At 37.0% G+C, this 14440-nt stretch overlaps 1 long non-coding RNA gene across 1 annotated transcript; it reads left to right on the forward strand.

The window, feature by feature from the left end:
• The first annotated feature begins 1936 nt into the window (after positions 1-1936).
• LOC112470370 lies at positions 1937-9183 on the forward strand. Its single transcript, XR_003042967.1, has 3 exons — positions 1937-2099; positions 2959-3100; positions 8936-9183. It is a non-coding gene; the product is annotated as an uncharacterized LOC112470370 (long non-coding RNA).
• Positions 9184-14440: the final 5257 nt, after the last annotated feature.

The following is a 14440-nucleotide window of genomic DNA, read 5'->3' on the forward strand; positions in this document are numbered from 1 at the left end:
GCCCTAACAGTGAGCACAATGGACTGTAGAAGTCAAGGACACAGAATTGTGCATCAAGATCTGTTCTCATTCTCCTAAAATCCCAGGGACAAGCCTGGGTGCCAGTTCTTCATAGATTGGAACAAGGGTGGCCACCTGAAAGGTATGCTGGTGGTTAAGTTTATTTGCATGCCTGGCAGTGTTTACATCATGGTCTATATATCCCAGACCCTCGCCATCAGATTCCTGGTAGGGTTACTTTATAGGACTTCTGTAATTGGCTATAGCCCTCATTGTAAATCTTTGGCCTTTCTCTAGATAACAACAGATGGTGTGGTGAGGAGAACCAGAGACCACCAATAGCATTAATTGCTACCACTTATTTGGAGCTGACACTGCTAGGTCCTGAACACATGTGATAGGTACCATCATCCCCATTTTATCAATGTTGAAACTGAGGCTCAGAGAGGTCTAGGGACCCATCAAAGTTGCTCAGCTAATAGGCGAGTAAATCAGGATTTAGACCCTGCTCTGACACCACAGCCTGTTTCAGAGCCTCTGCCAGCCTGGCTGCCCCCACTTTCAGTTGCTCGGCTAGACTGGCAGTACTGCCTCTTGGAAATGGGGAGTAGTGGCTGCTCCTAGTGTCAGTTTCTCCAATAAACCATGTCACGATCCACTTAGGGCAGGGCAATGGTCTAAGAGTATCAATCTAGGACTTATATTCTTGCAGGTTTATAGCATTTAGAACACTTCAGAGAAATGAGACCCTTAAAATTCCATTTGATTATTTGTTTAGCAGCTTAGCTATCTTCCCAGTTACAATGATCACAGGAAAATTTTTTTCCCTCTACTTGAATAAGCACACCATATGGTGAGGTGGGTAATGCCTAAGGCTTCAGACTCTCCCAGGCAGAGATTTCTTGACTCACAGACTGTAACTGAATGTCCTTGGGGTCTTATAAATAAATCATTTTTTTTTATTGTGTTAATATTCAACTGCTATTGAGCAGGTCAATTTTTTTTTTTTTTTTGCCGTGACATATATTTCTGGAAACCCGCTCATTTTCACCAATTGCCTTTTCTCAAAAAATATGAAACTGGCTTGAATAAAATATATTGAATTATGTTTGGGGAGAGTGCTGAGAAAGCCAAACCGATGAGCCCCCCAAATCTGCTTGTCACCTGCTGTGGATTTCTAAATCATGCCATGAAGAATAAAGCACTGCCAGGAGTGTCTCAGATCAAATGTCAAAAGTGTCTGATTTAATTGTTAGCGTAAGGATTTAAGATGCTGTTTTTCCCTGGTGCTAACACCTCTCATTGATTCTGGAGCATTTCTATTTGTTGTTTATCAGAAACGGTCTCAGTATTTACAGCCCTATCACTCTAGAAGGGAAGCATTTGCAATTTGCACTTTCAATTTTGACTCCTAGACTCCTTCTTCTTTAAATATCCCTCAAATGGTGTCAGACTGTAATTCAATGAATGCTTTGTAAGTGGTTGCACACAGCAGTTCTCATCCCCATAGGCAAACATTACAGAAGGACCCTCATAATTCTTCGCTAATTGAAATCTAAAATGATGAACCCTAGTTAGGCCCAACCTCACCATTGTCAGAACCTGTGGGTGCATTTGCGTGTGTGTTCATGCTTGCATGCCTGCATGCTGCAACTGGAGGCATATCTTATGGAAGATTGTATTGTTTAAAATCAGGCACATCGATACTTATTTATATCCCATTCCACATGATTTTCTTATGATGAAATGTTAGCATTCCTCCATCTGGATGTAGGCTCATCATTTCCTCCTCTTGAACTTGAGGAGATCTTTGTAAACTCTTTGACCAACAAAATGTAGTAGAAATGGTGCTGTATGCCTTCCGAAGTTCAGTCCTAAAGAGCAATCCATATCCTGCATCTCTCTCTGCTTTTCTCCCTCTCTTTCCCAATGGAACTCAGACCATGTTATCAGGAAGCCCAGGCCATGTGGAGAGGACACAAGTGCATGGATACTCTGGACAACAGCCCTGGCTAACACTCAGCAGTACCTAACTTCAACCTCCATGGGACCCTGAGCCAGAATCAACCAACCAAGCCACAACCTAATCCACAGAAACTGTGAGTTAATGAATGATTATCATTATGTAAAGCCACTTCATTTTGAAGAGATTTGTTATGATGCAATAGGCAACTAAAAGATACCATTTCTCATTTTCCCTGATTTGGAAATCAATCAGTATACAAAATATTTTTTTCCTATTTTGATATTATAAACACTCGAGTGATAATTCTAAATGGGATTTTTGTTATCAATAAACTTGTTAAAAATAATAATTAACAACTCCATGAATGAACTGTAATATAAAATGTGGACTTTGTATGATAATGATGTATCAGTGTAGGTTCATCACTTGTAACAAATGTACCACTCTGGTGGGATGTTGATAGTCAGGGAGACTATGCATGCATAGGGGCAGGGTCTATGTGGAAAATCTCTGCATCTTTCCTCAGTTTTGCTTTGAACCTTAAACTGCTCTAAAACAAATAAAGTCTTCATAACATATAAATACTAAATTAATGATAATTATAATTTTAAAAGTTAACATTTACTGAGGACTTGCTATGCATCCTCTAAATAACGCTGTAAGGTGGCACTGCTAACTACGAGGCTACACTAACATGAAAAGTTTATAGAACACCCGGAATACTTAGCGGCTCTCCAGGTTCTGGGATGAGAAAAGTAGTCCTGAAGTTTGAGTGACATTGGGATATAGGGAGGCCTGGCTATTTGGTAAGCAAGGACAAACAAATCATTCATTCATTCATTCATTCATTCATTCATTTGATAAGTGTTTGCAGAGCCACCTACACATGCTAACCCTTATTCCAGGTGCTAGGGATAGAGCAGTGAACAAAGTGCAAAAACCCCGTCCTCATGGTGTTGACCTTCCAGTAGACTAGACCATGTCTCTTCCAGTTTCGCAGGGTGACCACTGCAGATCCCACTGTGCACCCCAAGCTGCTCCCTCCTGTTTTGCCGAGTCATCACAGACATTAAAAAAGAGCCAATAATGGAACATACTTAGGGTCACGCGCTCATTCTCTACTCATCCCTAACTGTAAGTAAAAAGAGCAAAATGAATGGAATGCAAAGCTAGAGGGAAAAGAAGAAAATTTCAATACCAAGTCAACCACAGCTCAATTTAAAAGAGAGAGAGAGAGAGAGACAGAGAGAGACAGAGAGAGAGAGAGAGAGAGAGAGAAGAGAGAGATAGAGAGAGAAAGAGAGAGAGAGAGAGAGAGAGAGAGAGAGAAATGGAGACTTTGGTAATAATCTCTGATGGGAAGAAGGAAGAAGTCGATTTTGGAGCTTGGGAAACTCTGAGTATGGGAAACAGCACATTTGAGTAGGAACTTAGTTCAGTCATGCCTAAGAACACCAGAGTCCAATAGGGGCTAAGTTAGAAGAGGAGATGGGAAGAATCCAAAGAAATATTTTGCTTATTTGGAAATTATGCTCAGAGTCAGTGCTGATGGAGATTAGGAGCTACAGAAGTCACAACTATTTTCAAGTTACCCCAAAGCTCATATAAAATAGCTGGTTCATATTAAAAATCATGTTCTGTTTCTATTCCATTGGGTTCTGAAGATTTAGAGGAGAGAGGGTGAAGGTACTAAACCTAACTTCTCTCTGAGAAGAGTCATTTAACTGCTCACCTTAGGCAAATTATAGATTTTGCAGACTGCTAGGAAGTTGTAATTGGAGCCTGACTTCTCTAGCTAAAGAGGAGGTTTGTGTAAAGCCCTTCCCCAGGCCTGAAGCTGGGTAGAGAGCCTGACCAAATAACTGTTGATGTTTCATGACACAGAAACCCAAGCCAGCAAGGCAGTGTATAAGGAAAAACCAGAAGTGCTGCCAGGGTCCCAAAGAGTTCCTAACAAGCCTGCAATGCGAGTACATGGCTGAGGGTTGGCTAGCTGCAAAGCAGTCGTGAGACTCCGTGGATTTCTCTGCTCTCTTGTGAAAAACAGTGATCTTCCCTTCATGTAATCATCTGGTTAAAAATCTTACTTCGGCAACCTCTGAAGTTCTATTAACATTTCAAAAATTGTTGTCAGTCTTTCATAACAACAATGGCTGAGGAAGTAAAGTCTAGGAATCTTGATATCTACTTCTATGATTTCCTTACCAAAGGTTTCATAAGATAAATCTGCTCTCTGCAGTTTCCTCAAACCTCTTCAAGTGGCAAAGGTAAAAGTGTCATGTAAATAAAAATGTCCCAAACTAAAACTAGTTTAATGAAGAAAAGTCATACAGAGAGTGACTTGTATCTTAAACACATACATCTAAACTCTGGACACAAAATAATGTGTCCAGAGTTTAGAATTAAGAATCTTAAAGTGAATTTAATATCATACATAGAATAAGTTTTAAATTTAAAAATGAAAGAAAAATATCCTTCCTCTCTCTTAGTATCTATTTCAGGCTTTTTTTTTTTCCCCCCAAATTAATTGGGAAACAGGGAAAAGTAAGGAAATAAACAGTGCTTCATCCAAGGCAACCAAACACTCTGGGTCCAGCCCTCCGCCTGGGTGAGAGAAACTGTTCTCATTTCTCACCTCTCCTCTGATGAAAGAATATTAAGCTATCTTTGAATGGAAGCAGATTCTTTACCAAAAGAGAGACATATAACTTTAAAGAAAAAAAATGAAGATACTCCTTGGAAGGTGCTTGGTTACATGATTAGGAAATTTTTTTGAGATGAAACCTAATGGAAAAACTTAAAATCTCTGTACGAAAACACAACCTCAAAAGAGCAAGGAAAAACATCTTTGCCATATTTATGAACAATAAAAGACTATGTTTTTCTATCTACAAATAGCTTATTTAAATCAACCCAATAGAGACATGACATACTACGCAGTAGGAAAAGTAGAAAAAGAATGTAAAGAAGAGATTTATAGAATTAACCAGTTAGCATACGAAAGATGTTTGGCTCATTTATTAATTTAGATGTCAATTGAACATTAACAAGATACCATGTTTACTTTTCAGAAAGACAGAAAATTAAAAGTTTGAGTTTATCTTGTACTATCAAAGATCTTGGAAATATAAGTTTTTGCACATTTTAAGTGAGATAATAATTTCATATAATTTTACTATAAGAAATTTTGCAAATATCTATCAAAATGTAAAATACATATACTTTTCAAGCCAATAATCTTACTGCGCACACCCAAATAAGTTTACTGCGAAGAACTTCCCAGGATATACGTGAAAATTTTATATAATGGTGTGTGTGTGTGTGGTGTGTGACTGTGTCTTCACACATATGGGTGTTCATTGTAGTATTCTTTGTAAAAAAATAAAACTGGATACAATCAGAGTCAGCCAATAGGAATTAAACAAATTATAGGACAAAAACATAATAAAACAGTATAAAGTCATTAAAGAGAATGAGTTCAGTAAAAATGACTCATAATGTAAGTGAATAAAGCAAAGTGTACATAGTATATTTAATATGATCTTTTTGCTATAAGATAAAGATAGAAATATATAAGAAAGGGAGAGAGAGATGCCAGTATACGCAATGCCCTCTCCACTGTAAGAGATATAAGAAACCGTCAATCAGTTACAGTCTGGAGAAAGCCTGAGAGTTGGGGTCATGGCAAAGCAAAATAATTTTATTTTCATTTTATTCCGTTTTGTACCTTTTTATATTTTGTAGCCTAATACATTATTAATTTCATTTTATAAAAATGCCAACTGTGTTATCTGAGCCAGGAAGTTATAGTCCAACTCTTATTTTCTTCTTTGTACTTCTCTGCATTAAAAAAACCCATACTATTAACTATTAAATTAAAATATGTATATCTTCCTCTCTTTTTCTTACACGTTGAGGATCAAAGTTATATTTCCCTCCCAATAGCTAGAATAATCCATATGGTAACGAATTGAAGTTGTAGATAGCAGGAACTCCTGTTATCTATATTAGCTTAATACAGATACAGTTAGTTACATATAGAAATATTTATAAATAATACCTTGTGGCAAAAATCTGTACTTTTAAAAGATCATCATCTCTTACATCACAGCATAAAAACTATTGACTTAAAATAGATTACGACCTAAATGTAAAACCTGACTGTGAAATGTTTTTAAAAATCTCATAAGAATAAAGTCTCTATACTCTTGAGAAAGGCAAAAATTTTTAGACAGCACACAAAAAGTACAAATCATACATTGTAAGATATTATCTGTTAGCCTATGTCTCAAGTAGCAATGTCTGAAATTTGTTCAATTCCCTCTTCCCTTCCCACCCCCTCTCCATTTGAGATCTTTGAGTTTCAACAGGGTGCTCCCACAGCCATCAGTGGAACCCACAGTGAGAACTCTGTCTCTAAAGGTAGAACACAGGCACTGTGGCTGGGGAAGGGGAGGGCTGGGTTTGGTTCCTGCAACTAGAGATGCTCTTCTTTCCCAAAATAAGATCCCTCTTGCTAAATCATAAACTAAAGCAGACCAAGGCTTTTAAGAAAAGAAAAGTCTTATGTAGACAAGATGAGTTTTCATATTCAATAACTTTTGTTTTTATGGCACTAAAAATAGGAATTCAAAGAACACAAAATCAGAGCATCCCTTTAAAAACTGGTTCTTTTGTGGACAACTTCTGAATTCTCCCTCTGCTGTCTGGATTGTGGGGTTCACTGGAGGACTCAGGTGCAAAGATAGGGCATATATGCCCTAGGTGTCCTCCGCAGAACCCTGACCTGTTTCTCTTAACTATTTGCCTGTTTTTAAAAACAAACTAATAGAATCAAAGAATGATTTTTTTTTTTTTGAAGCAGATGTATTATTTTGAGTGGGCAGCTCTTTAACTGCTCTCCTTTGGGAAATTTTAATATCATAAGCAATCAAAAATTGTATAGTATCTGTAGTAATTGTTTCACAAACTAATCATTTTGCCCCTTCCTTGCGCTTCCCTTCCCTCGCTGCAGACCAAAGTGGTTTGAATGTGTCCTCCAAAAAGATATGTTGAAGTTCTTACCCTCAATATCTGGGAATGTGACTTATTTGGAAATAGGGTCTTTGCAGATGCAATTACTTAAGGATCTCAAGAAGAAAGCATCTTGGATTTAGAGTGAGCCCTAAATTCAATGACTGGTATCTTTATAAGAGGAGGGAAAACACAGAGACACAAAGAAGGAGCCACATGAAAGAGAGAGGCAGAGATTAGGGTGATGTAGCTATAAACCAAGGATTGCTGGAACACAGCAGCAGCTAGAAAGAAGCAAAAAAAGAGTCTCCTCTAGAGTCTTCAGAGGGAGCATTGCCCAATGACACTTTGGTTTTGGACTTGCCACCTCCAGAACGGTGAAAAAATAAATTCCTATTGCTTTCAGTCCCCCAGTCTCTGGTAATTTCTTACGGCATCCCTAGGAAACTAATACACTGGCCAGTCTTATAAATACACCTGGATTACCAACAATATTTCATTTAGACCATGTCCCAAAGCTATGTCAGAGAAACAAGTCATTGAAATTAGAGTCAGGAATTTTTCTTAGTCTAGCTTAAGGTAAAAGCAGAAGTCGACGTGATAGCATGTAGAGAAAAAACAAAGGCTTTTTTTTTTTTAAATGAATTAGTATGAATTGCCAATTAGGAGAATTATTTTTGAAAACAGTCTGGTATTATCTTGTAAAGCTGAAGATGTGCACAGCCTTTGACTGAGCGTGACCACTGCAAAGGAATGAAACTATTGCACGTGAGGACAAGTGCAGAAACTTTTTTAAAACGTTGTTGTTACTAATAGGCATAAACTGGAAAAAATCCAAATGTCCATCAGCAGGATAATGACATATTAAATGTGTAGTATACTTACAAAAGAATGTTATTCTACAGTTCGTAGTCATAAACCACAGCTACATGAAACAAAATGAATGACTTTCACACATAACGTCAAACCAAAAAAAGCAAGACAAGAAGAATGTATACATAATATGATTCTATTTACAGAAAATCCTTAAAATAGTCCTCAAAACTAAATAAGATGCCAATAAATCCATAAAAACCTAAATTATATGATTCGGAGATGCATCCTTGGGTAGTAGGACTATAGAGCAGAGCAAGAAAGTGATTACTATAAAGTTTAGGGTGGTGGTAGGAAAGTAAGTGCTTATGACTGAGAAGAAATAGACAGGTAGGGGGCTCTAAACACAGTGGTGACATTCTTTTTATTAAGCTGCATGGTGTTTTTACAGATGTTTATATTTTTATTTCTATATCTTTATTCATTATACTCTCTTTCTTACATAGAAAATATTTTAAATATTTTTAAAACTAATTTTTTAAAAAAGATAAAAGATAAAATAAGGAAAGAAAATAATTTATAGAAGCTTTAAAAGCATAAAATATTCTAATTCACCTTGAAGAAATTTGTGTGTTTTAATATTGTTCTTTCACATTATTTTTCCTGCTCTGGTTTTCTGCCTGTCAGATAAACTCTTAGTCAAGGGATTTCTACTGAAATCCAAGACTCTGGAAAAGGAGGAGAATATGATTAAAAAAAGCAACTCAACAACTCTTAATTGTTGCCTCGAGGTCAGTCTACTGGGAGAATGTGGTATTTAGCTTTACCGCAGACTAGCTTTCCCAAGACTGTTAAGTGGTGGCTGATATTGGCTGGAGACGCATAGGTGTAAGAGACCAGCTAACATGCAGCACTTTACCATTTTCAAGAGCTTTTCAAAGCCCTCAGCTGAGCCTTGTCTAAGCCCAGTGAGAAGAACTTACTGCTATTTTATTTGTCAGATTGTTAAACTACAGAGAAGTTAAGGGATTTGTCCAAAGTCACAAAAATGACAGAGCCAGAATTGGAAACTAGGTTTTTTTCAATCGAATTCAATGACTTTTAATGGAATTCTGTGGCAAATGTACTGACATCAACACACAGGCGACAGAAGACTTGGTAGCATTAAACTGGCTTGACACAAACATCTCCAAATCACACTGTCAAGTCATGGACCATGAGTCAACAGGATTGGAGGAGGTGTGCCGAAGACAGACACGATTTCAGCTAATCACAGTACATCTGAGGACATTTGCCTTTTGTAAGTCTTCTACCCCTGACAAAATTAATATTGCTTGTGATGATTTGTACTGTTTAGCAAAGTCCTCTGATTATCTTCCATGTGGTTGATATTCCATCCCCCCCAAATACTTAAACTGCCCCCAGACAAACCCCAGTTCTGTACAGACGAAAAATAATGAATCACTTATTAAATTATTTCAGATAAACAGACAATATCAGATCTCTGTTTGTACTTCATGCTGGAGAAAGTGTTCAGATCCTGTCTGTTTCATATTGCTGTACCTGATGCCAAAAATCGACCATTTGCACTACTGCTTCTGCCAAGAAATCCCCCAGGTCCTAGAGTGGTTTCAACAGAGGATATATGAAAAGACAGAACAAATATCATCGTTTGATCCTCATTCCTGTCCTCAAAGCCTTTGCAAACTTAAGCAAGCTATTTTTTATGTTATCTCAGCAAACTCTGGAAATCTACTGAAACCATTCCCAGAACTGGGACTTCGAGCTTGGAAGTTAAAAGGTAAAAGTTTGCATCCCCTAAATATTTTAGTAAAGTAACTGAAATAAAAGATAAGCTAAAAAGAAACCAAAACTAACGTCTCAGTCAGCATCAAGATGGACATATTTCTCTTGCTTTCTTTAGTTAATCCTCTCATATACACTATACCTGAGGCACAGGCCAATGAATTACCAGTTTTGCAAAATGGTAAATCTTCATGAAAATCGTTAGAATCTGGAGGACAGAGTCAAAAATGAAATTGTAAAGAAAAGAGCACATGGTGGCAAACGTGTTTGCTTATTATTCATTGCGCTGCATAGGATGCTGGGTCTGGGCATATTTCACTCTTAAGATGAGTCTGGCCACCTGGTGGATATGTCAAAACAACATCCAGATCACCTCTTTCTTTTCCCCTCATCTTTTCCTGAGCATTACTTCCATAGTACAATTGCACACACCTTTATCATTTCACATAATCTTTCCAATATCACCATATTTCCATCTAAAACAAAATACAAGAAGAAAGTGAGTTGGAACCTTAGTATACATCATTTGAAGAACTAAGAAGCCCTACATCTGAAATTTATCTTTTAAATTGGAATGGTACATGTATCACATAATATATAAAATAAGGGCATTTTGTCCATTTTTAAGAGTCTGGTGAAGTTTCAGGAAAGGTTAGGGAGAGAATGTCTTCTCCAGTTAGATCCCACCACGCCTGAGGTGCATCACTCTGGTAAGCAAAAGTAACATATACATTTCTTCTTCCATGTTTTGACTGCATATCTACAATCAAATTAAGTCACTTCTGATAAGAGAATACGCAAGGAAATAAAGAGAAGCAAACTTGGGATGGTTTCTTAGACCAATCTCTGCAGAAAGAATTTAAGAATTTTCATATTTGAAGAAGATCTTCACTTGAAATTGCTAGGAAACTTAGAACTGATAAACCTCACTTTTCAAATCTGTAAAGTGGAGATAACTGGACTTTCTTCACTGGGTTTCAGTAAAGGTTTAATGAGCTCATATAAAGTATATAACAAGAAGTCAAGTACTTAGTAATTGGTAAATAAAAGTTATACTTAGTAATTATATTTACACTATTTTCCAGAAATATTCATTTGCGTATAAAATTTCAGGTTAATGGGGTGAGTAACAACAGGAAAACCACTACAGGCAAGAATATTATGTTGCAAACTACAAATCAATTTTTCTTCCATTATGTTAGCTATTGCTCACCAGTTACCTTGAGGTTCTATATTTTTATATTTCAGGGGAGGAAATCAAGACAATTTCGTTGGGAGCTCATAAACAAATAAAGAGCAAGAAGATTGCCTTGCACTTCTTTTATACATTGACTGTGCCAAAGACAGTATCAGACATACACAAAATTGGTTTTAACTACATTTAACTTTGAATTATAATATCCCTTTGAATTATATTTTTATAATTCTAAAGATGACAAAATGTTCTTTGAATCATATTCTGACCACTCTGTTTGAACAGTGCCCTATTCAAAGAAAGCTCTTTCGTTTTCTTTTTGTGCCCCTTTCCTTAAAAAAAAAAAAAAAAAATTAAAGGCAGAAGTGCAGGAACATGTCATATATTCACAGGCATCTCATGTAATTTTAATCAACTGTTATCTCAGGGACCTTTCCAAGTGGGATAAAATAGAGGTGCAAAGAACCTAGTGGCTTTTTATTAGCTTGCTTGCTTGTTTTCAACAAAACTTTATCCAATTGCCTATGGAATAGGTTAATGATAATTTGTTATAGGAAAACTGTATTTTAGCTATGAAGTTTTGCTGTTTTCATGGGAATTGTGTAGAGATTAATTGTGTAGTAGTTCCTCAAAATAGCACAGGACACCTATTTCAGATAAGGCAATAATCTAGTGTCGCTACCCCTCCATCCTGCCTGTATGTTAGAATCATCCGGAGCGTTCATCTCTGCCATCCCTGCTACCCCACATGGAACTCTAACTGGAACCCAGCATTGTTATTACACCATGAGGAACTATGCTCGCCTTGTAAACAGGCCATGCCAAGAGCTGGAGAAGTCCCAGTGGAGGAAATCTCATTCCAATTTGGGGATGAAAGTACAATACCCCCTGCCAGGTTTAAATTGGGAGCATATTACTCGTTTTTAGTTAATTCCTCAGCCTGCAGAATAATTTGGCACATGTGTGCAGTATATGTTCCCTCCTTAGGGAACCTGACCTTGACAGGATAGTTATAATTGGGGGGAAAAGTTAATAAATGACAATTATAGTTAAATACCTTATTTACTGTTTGAAACACATGTATTAAAATTAAAAAGAGAACAATCAAAAACAAGAGAAGTGGACTAATAAATTTTTCTTGTCTCTGACTTAATTTTTTGTTAATGTCAAGGTCTGAAGCACCATGGGAGTGGGGGAGTGAAATGAAATATAATGTTTCTCAAAACACATGTATTAAGAAGAAACATAGTTATAGCAAGTTAGTATGGGAGAAGCCATCCTTTTTCTGGGAAAACCATATCTTCCTATGTATTTTCAATCCAATTCTTCTGGATAGACTTCTTATAAGTATACTGGGAACTTTGAAAGAGATTTTTCAGACTCTTTTTCACCTCTCTAAATACATTTCTTTTTAATATTAATAATTGCTAACCATCTCTTACATAAAGGTAGTGTCCATAATTCAGAAAAATACACAAAATTACAAACTCCTATGAATTCAGTAGTGTTTTATATTTTATCATGTTTATATGTTTATATTTACATATATTTATGTTTATATATGTTGTATATTTATAATTAAGTACAATTACATTTGGATATATTTGAAAAATATGATAAAAACAGGTCACCTAAATACATCCATGATATATGGCCTATGGTTATCCTTCCTTCTGATAGCCAAAAGAAGTTGCCAGGTCCCCATCTTAGGTGTCTGCAGTATGTCCAGCCCCTCCCACCATGTTCCTGAAGATTCCTGAGAGGATGCTTTTCCTTCTAACTCCATTCTTCTTTCCCCACTGCTCACCTTGACTTCACGCTACTGTTCTTCCATCTAGAACCATCATCTTATGTGTAAACACACATTCCTCCTCTTCATTTGCTAAAATATCACCAATATACAACTGTGGTAAATATGACTTTCATTCACAGTTTAGGAGAATAGAAGGGTGTGATCACACCACAACAAAGAGGCAATTTAAAACTGAATAGCAAATATCTCTGTTCAGTCATCTCTCCAGCATTCTGTACCAAATATTATTTTTCTACCCTCTTTCTGTTTCTCTTTCTTGTGAGGATCTAAGATGGCTCCATTTTGCTAGGACATGCTCTCTTTTAATCAAGAATTTCTCCCATTTCTAACACCCCTCCTTCAACAACCACCCTCCCCACCACCACAGGCCCACGGACCAAAGAAATCAGGAATCCCACCTACCATGTCTTTGGCTTCAGGAATAAAATGAAAGTCTCTGTTATTTCATTACATAGAGAAATTTAAATCCTTTTTTGTTACTGTCCTGGGTGCTTTGATTAATCTAAATGCCGCATTAAACACATCTTTCTTCCTGCTCTCCCAGAGTAATCTGCCAGACTTTAGTCAACTGGGAACACCCCATCTTTATTTCCCTGTCATAAATAGGGCTGAGAACTATTGATTTGGCCAAAGGCAATGCTCGGGGCACCTCTTAGAATCCATCACAGTGTGCCTCAGCCAGTGCACCACGACCACTCTCAGAAAAAGCTGATTTGTACGTTGATAAAACCATCCAGTGGGCAAATTTGGCCTTTGAGGCAGTTCGGTTTGGGTGAAAGCATTTATTTCTTCTCTAGTTTGTCATAAATTCTTCCTTTTCCTTCTCTTCATTTGCCTTCTGTAATGAAGCTAATGTGCTTACAGAGAAAAGAGTAAAAGAAAGCTAGCAGTAAAGTGTTAATTCTCTCAGAGGCATTGCATTTTAATGCACCTCACAGTCTTAAACCAAGATAGCTTAAAGCAAGAGTATCTCTGGCTATTGATCATCCAAAAGCCAGTGGAGAATATGTCTGTGGGGGACAGGAGCCTTCCCAACCCTAACCCTTTGGAATCATGCAACATAACATGACTTTCTGTGTCGTCTTCCCATATGTTCCCCTTTCATAGACTATCTAACTTTAATAGAGGCATAAAGACGGATGAGAGCCAAGTAAAATCATGTCTTCCTCTTCCAATCCAGAGTGCTAGTTTAATATCTTATTTATGCTTCTTTCATTGTCCTCCAAACTGATTACAGCACAGCCCTGACTTCCTAGTAGGTGCTAAATACATTCTTACTAGAAGTCTCAGTTTCTAGGTTCAATAGAGCATTAATCAATCTCTGCAAGTCAGAAATATGCATTTTGCTTCTCCTTGAAAAGAAGTTAAATTGTAAACTCACCAATCAAGAGGTACACTTGCATTTTGAAATAGTGCCAAGTTAAATATACAGTGACCAGCATCATGTTGCAGTGGTTAGGATTTTGAATCAGAATCAGATCCCCTGGGTCTGCAGCTCAGCTCTGACATTAACCAGGTGACCCAGGGCAAGTTATTTAATATGTCTGGCTTAGTTTCATCATATGTAAAATGGGAATAATAAAGTACCTTCCCTGTGGGTTTATTGCAGTAATGAAATGAGACAATTCCTTTTAGTGCTTAAAACAGTGTATAACAAGAAATTCAAATGTGACTCCTTGTGTCTATTTTCACTGTGGTCTCTGAGTGATATAGATATCAAGGTGACTGTGAAACTGAATTCAGATATTACAAAGACAAGTGCAATGAATCATCTACCCAACTCTAGAACTCTCAGTCTCTTTGAAACTATCAAACATAAAGAGGAGAGAAAGAG

This window comes from Pteropus alecto, unplaced genomic scaffold (genome assembly GCF_000325575.1).
Source record: "Pteropus alecto unplaced genomic scaffold, ASM32557v1 scaffold3, whole genome shotgun sequence".
Lineage (NCBI taxonomy): Eukaryota > Metazoa > Chordata > Mammalia > Chiroptera > Pteropodidae > Pteropus > Pteropus alecto.